We start from the raw sequence: 7,049 nt of genomic DNA, 5'->3' as shown, positions 1-7,049 counted from the left end.
CACTTTTCATCCAGGTGCTTTTAATCATAAACTGCAAGATTGATTTTAAATTCTCTGGCATCCTGACAAGAGCCTGTCTTACGTAAGATAGGACAATCTAAAACAAACAAATTAATCATAAACTGGTTAAAAGGTTTTGATGGGAGAGCAAGACTACATCTTTACGCTACCAAGCCGAAATAAAAAGTGAACATTGTTTACTAGTGCTTGTGTGAGTAGGAAGGTTGGCCTAAGGCCGCTGACCCCCTATGCTAACTAGCAGAGGGTAATTACACCTCACTAAAACTTTAATGGCTGGTTTCAGCTATCACGGAAATAATAACACTCACATGTAAAGAGCGTAAGGTCTTTATATTGTGCCGGAATGAACATAATTTATTTCTTACCAATACAAGTATGAGATTACAGAGCACTATTTTCTTATATTATGCAACAGCAGTGCAAGAGAGTTTTCTAAAAAGAAAAGAAATGATGAACTTAACCTTGCAGAATTGCAGTTATGTATAATTACACCTTGACCTTGCACTGTATGGAAGAATATTGTATATGGTATTCTAAAATATGTCAGATTTAAGAGACAGAAGTCAAATTGAACCACGTGTAAAATACAAGTTCACTCGAAACAGTATTTTAACAATCAATGGCATAACAGTGAACCTATGGCAAGATTTGGTCTTACCTTTTCTGTCAATCAATTCAAGATTTAAAGATTGATCAGTAGAGACAGTAGCTTGTTTACAAGTAGGCTTACTTGGAATATCGATATAGCTTTTTATATCTCTTCCCAACCTCTTCTTTTTACTTACCTGACTGTTCAAAGCTTTTCTAATATTTCCTTTGATGTCAAAGAAGACATTGGGAGATTCATAAGATACTTTTAATGGGTGTGGATCTTTTGGATGCCAATAAGTTGCGAATAAACTTTGAAAATACCAACTTCTGCAGAACCCACGATATAAAACACAAGTTAGGCCCTGTACATTGGTCTCTTCTCATGGAACGGTGTAAAAAGTCAGTATAAAAATAGAAGAATAACATCTGTTCTGAAAATAAAATTACCTAATGAGGAAAGATTAAATCAAACCATGAGATTTACAGCAGAACAACAGCGATGCGGTTTATGAATTAGGGACGGGTGAAATATTGTACTATTTCATATTGTTAGTTTATGAATGAATCTGAAAATTCTAGTAAATACTGCATTCCTGAAGAAGCATATGCAGAGGGTAGTTTACTGCCTTTTCTCTAAATGTATAGACTGAATCTTAATAAATACTGTACATATATATTGTATTGTAATCACTTAAAAAAAAGTCCCAACTTTGGCTTAAAAAGCAAAATGCTTCAAGTCTAAAGGGCCCAACAAAGAAACTAGCCAGGTAAGAGTTAATAATAAACAATAAAATGAAAAAATAGGAATTACAAGTAAACAACATATAAGTAATAATGAGAGACTTTTGTCCATCTGCTCAATATACACCGAATAGTCTGGCCCATTCTTTCCATATTCTCCTAAGTCCTCATACACCTGACAACACTGAGATTACCAAACAATTCTTCGCTTAAGGGTTTAACTACTACTCCGTAATTGTTTTGTGGCTATTTTCCTCTTGGTTACGGTAGAAGAGACTTTTTAGCTATGGTAAACAGCTATTCTAGGAGGACTGACACTCTAAAGTGACCATTGTTCTCTAGTGTTGGGTAGTGCTATAGCCTCTGCACCAAGGCTTATGTTCTTCTTCTTTGAATACTTGTTTGTTAACAGCCAATGTGTCAGATCCAGAAGTAAATATCTCAAATCCTAAATGCTTTTTCTATTGAGACCTGTTCATTTCATAATAAGGAAGTGTGAAAGAAACTAAAGTGTAAATGAAATATGAAAATTGTTATAATATTCATTAAATTGTAAAATGCATGTTAAAAATGCAATATCTCAAATTAACAATTATTTGTTATGGCATAAAAATATTTGAAAAATAAGCTTTAGTTACATACAAACAAGCATGGAAAATTAGAACAAATATTCAAAGTTAATTTACAATTTTACAGACACAAAAACATTCCATCTGACAAAAATATCAGTTTAAGAACATCTTCACAGTAATGTAATGTTTTGTACTTAGGAAGTCTGACCTTCCCCTCATAATTCAAATTGAAAAGGAACCTTTCTATCAGCAAGGACACAAATCGGGTAAGAAAACTAGTGCCAAAGTTTGACACATTATCAATGCACAAGAAAAGTTGCAAGATAACTCGCAGTGTCTTTTGCACTGCTAGCTTTGGCACAGCCTGTCCCAAGATTGTCAGCCGGTCAAAGATGGTTGGGTTAACTGGAAAGATTATTGATTAGTTTGAAAGGTATGAAATGATGATCATGAGTAGAGTCAGAATGGAGAAGTGCAATATGTACATTCATTAAACCAACCTGATCACTCAGCAATGTTAGAGTATCACAGTACTTTGGTGTTAGAGAAAATTCAGTATTGGGAAACACAAGGGATGAATGAGCGACAAAAGACACTCAAGGAGGACTTTCTGGCTTGTCTGTATCACTACAAGGTAGCGGATCCATCCTCAGCAGTTGCATATAAGATTTGCCACTTACTTTGATACCTTACATTTGTATGTTCCTTTGTTTTTTTTTATTTTTAGAAAGCTTGCTTTATTCTATATTGTATTTCATTCTAAACAAACAAAAAATCCTTTTATTCATTATGAAGTTATTATAGAATAATTTATCTGAATTATATTTATATTATTTTACTCTAAATAATAGTAAAACACTCTGAATCGATGTGTAAAAAAGCTAATATATTCATAGTGAAGAGATTATGTGATTGCGGAAGGGAAGAAGGGCGCATTGCCCCTACCTTCTACACTCAGCAGCTGTCTACTGACAGAGCACCTCAGATTCTTGTTGTGGTCACAAACACAGCAACGGAGATGTCACCTAACGGGAAAAGGTGTATTTCCTAACAGCAGGTACCACAGAAACAGTAACATAATTAAGCTACCTGGGGGCCTACTCATCAGCTACTACTACTACTACTACTACTACTACTACTACCCGAAGTCATAATCGAATCAAATGTTGAAGGTTTGCATGACGTATAAGAATAAACAAATGATAAAAGTTAAAATAAAAAAAAAGTTTTAGCATAACAATATATCAATTGAGTGAAATTTCACTTTGTACGAAGATCATAAAGGAAAGATGTACCGCAGTAATGATGTTTCTCCTCCAGCACATACAGCACAAGAGATCAGCAGACAAATGCATTTAGAACACTTTTATTTTTTGTTGTCCAAGTATTTCCTTTAATTCTTTAATTTCCACAAATACTCTTCAGGTTTCTAACTGACAACGGAGATGTCACCTAACGGGAAAAGGTGTATTTCCTAACAGCAGGTACCACAGAAACAGTAACATAATTAAGCTACCTGGGGGCCTACTCATCAGCTACTACTACTACTACTACTACTACTACTACCCGAAGTCAAAATCGAATCAAATGTTGAAGGTTTGCATGACGTATAAGAATAAACAAATGATAAAAGTTAAAATAAAAAAAAAGTTTTAGCATAACAATATATCAATTGAGTGAAATTTCACTTTGTACGAAGATCATAAAGGAAAGATGTAAAAGGGAGCTAGTGAGGGTTGAAGAGCTAATAAAACCGGGGGTAAAAAGTAAATATCAGAAAAGGTTGAAAATGGCATATGACGAGGTGAGAGTAAGAGAAACTGGTAATTTAGAGGAGGAGTGGAAGTTAGCAAAAGAAAATTTTGTTGGGATTGCAAGTGATGTATGTGGCAAGAAGGTTGTTGGAGGCAGCATGAGGAAGGGCAGTGAATGGTGGAATGAAGGAGTGAAGGTAAAAGTGGAAGAGAAAAAGAGGGCTTTTGAAGAATGGCTGCAGAGTAATAGTATAGAGAAGTATGAAAAATATAGAGAGCAAAAGGTGGAAGTAAAGCGCAAGGTACGTGAGGCAAAGAGGGCAGCTGACCTGAGGTGGGGTCAGGGACTGGGTCAGTCATATGAAGAGAATAAGAAGAAGTTTTGGAAAGAAGTGAAGAGAGTAAGGAAGGCCGGCGCAAGAATTGAAGAGACAGTGAAAGATGGAAATGGAAGGTTGTTAAAAGGAGAGGAGGCAAGGAAAAGGTGGGCGGAATATTTTGAAAGTTTGCTGAATGTTGAGGATGATAGGGAGGCAGATATAATTGCGGTTCCAGGTGTTGAGGTGCCAGTGATGGGAGATGAGAATGAGAGAGAGATTACAATAGAGGAAGTGAGGAGAGCACTAGATGAAACGAGAGTAGGAAAAGCATCGGGTATGGATGGTGTGAAAGCTGAAATGTTGAAGGAAGGGGGTGTGACTGTACTTGAATGGTTGGTGAGATTGTTTAATGTGTGTTTTCTGTTGTCAATGGTACCAGTAGATTGGGTCTGTGCATGTATTGTACCACTATATAAGGGTAAGGGAGATGTGCATGAGTGTTGTAATTCAAGAGGTATTAGTCTGTTGAGTGTAGTTGGAAAAGTGTATGGTAGAATACTGATTAATAGGATTAAGGATAAAACAGAGAATGCAATCTTGGAAGTACAGGGTGGTTTTAGAAGAGGTAGGGGTTGTATGAATCAGATTTTTACAGTTAGGCAGATATGCGAGAAATATTTAGCAAAAGGTAAGGAGGTGTATGTTGCGTTTATGGATCTGGAGAAAGCATATGATAGAGTTGATAGGGAAGCAATGTGGAATGTGATGAGGTTATATGGAGTTGGTGGAAGGTTGTTGCAAGCAGTGAAAAGTTTCTACACAGGTAGTAAAGCATGTGTTAGAATAGGAAATGAGGTGAGCGATTGGTTTCCGGTGAGAGTGGGGCTGAGACAGGGATGTGTGATGTCGCCGTGGTTGTTTAACTTGTATGTTGATGGAGTGGTGAGAGAGGTGAATGCTAGAGTGCTTGGACGAGGATTAAAACTGGTAGGCGAGAATGATCATGAATGGGAGGTAAATCAGTTGTTGTTTGCGGATGATACTGTACTGGTAGCAGACACAGAAGAGAAGCTTGACCGACTAGTGACAGAATTTGGAAGGGTGTGTGAGAGAAGGAAGTTGAGAGTTAATGTGGGTAAGAGTAAGGTTATGAGATGTACGAGAAGGGAAGGTGGTGCAAGGTTAAATGTCATGTTGAATGGAGAGTTACTTGAGGAGGTGGATCAGTTTAAGTACTTGGGGTCTGTTGTTGCAGCAAATGGTGGAGTGGAAGCAGATGTACGTCAGAGAGTGAATGAAGGTTGCAAAGTGTTGGGGGCAGTTAAGGGAGTAGTAAAAAATAGAGGATTGGGCATGAATGTAAAGAGAGTTCTATATGAGAAAGTGATTGTACCAACTGTGATGTATGGATCGGAGTTGTGGGGAATGAAAGTGATGGAGAGACAGAAATTGAATGTGTTTGAGATGAAGTGTCTGAGGAGTATGGCTGGTGTATCTCGAGTAGATAGGGTTAGGAACGAAGTGGTGAGGGTGAGAACGGGTGTAAGAAATGAGTTAGCGGCTAGAGTGGATATGAATGTGTTGAGGTGGTTTGGCCATGTTGAGAGAATGGAAAATGGCTGTCTGCTAAAGAAGGTGATGAATGCAAGAGTTGATGGGAGAAGTACAAGAGGAAGGCCAAGGTTTGGGTGGATGGATGGTGTGAAGAAAGCTCTGGGTGATAGGAGGATAGATGTGAGAGAGGCAAGAGAGCGTGCTAGGAATAGGAATGAATGGCGAGCGATTGTGACGCAGTTCCGGTAGGCCCTGCTGCTTCCTCCGGTGCCTTAGATGACAGCGGAGGTAGCAGCAGTAGGGGACTCAGCAGTATGAAGCTTCATCTGTGGTGGAAATGTGGGAGGTTGGGCTGTGGCACCCTAGCAGTACAAGCTGAACTCGGCTGAGTCCCTGGTTAGGCTGGAGGAACGTAGAGAGTAGAGGTCCCCTTTTTGTTTTGTTTCTTGTTGTTGTCGGCTACCCCCCAAAATTGGGGGAAGTGCCTTTGGTATATGTAATGTATGTATCGTTGGTCACTTGTTATGGGTAATTTTATCATTGAATAATGTTAGATTAAAAAAAAAATTTCAAGCTAAAATGATATATCAGAACAAATATCAAATATGTTACTGTAGCACAAATCTCTTTGTCAACGTGACTAAGCGGGAGTCAGTGAGACTAGTCTTTGAATTGTCTGTCTGGATAAAAGGATTCAAATTGGGAAAGAGGATGTCTAGATGGAGAAAAGTTTAAGCAACCCCATATAGTCTAATGACAACAACTTATGCATTTGGGGTATGATTTCAAAATTATTACTTATTAATTGCTTATTTTGTTTTGTGTATGAAACAAACGTTAAGTAGGATCGTGATTTCAAAACTTGCAATAAATTTGTTACAAATCATAGCTTAGACTATGGTCAACGCTACTTACATAATTCCAGTCTCCCAACGAGTTTCTTCAGTTTGAGAAAAAGTAAATAAATAAATAAGCGAGGTGGTGAGTTATCTTCAGTATCACGAGTACAATTAATTCTACTATTTTACTTTTGCTTTACAAACAGAAAACTGTAATCAGGTCAGACATATTCAGCCACATGTGTTATGTGCATATTCTAAAGAAATACAATAATAACGTATCTTAAATTATAATAAAAATTAGAAATATTAATAATGATAATAATAATAATAATGATAATAATAATAATAATGATAATAATAATAATAATAATAATAATGGTGATGATATTGATACGATGGCTCTGGAGTCTAGGCCTATGCTATTGGCTTTATAACTCTTAAGCTGCTTCTGCTGTTGTGTAGCAGCGTGGTCTCTCACCTCCTAGGATGGTTTTTCAATTTTTTTCCCTCACTGTATCGTTTAGCCTTCTATAAACAGTTGTTTCGTTGATGTTAAGAAGATTGGTTATATCAATATTTTATGGAGAATCTGGTAAAATAAGTTTAACTAGTTACAGTTATCCTATAACTGTTGGGTAGCTCTAACCCTATTTG

The sequence above is a fragment of the Palaemon carinicauda genome, chromosome 25, assembly GCF_036898095.1.
Source record: "Palaemon carinicauda isolate YSFRI2023 chromosome 25, ASM3689809v2, whole genome shotgun sequence".
Taxonomy (NCBI): domain Eukaryota; kingdom Metazoa; phylum Arthropoda; class Malacostraca; order Decapoda; family Palaemonidae; genus Palaemon; species Palaemon carinicauda.
This window is presented reverse-complemented; position numbering follows the sequence as displayed.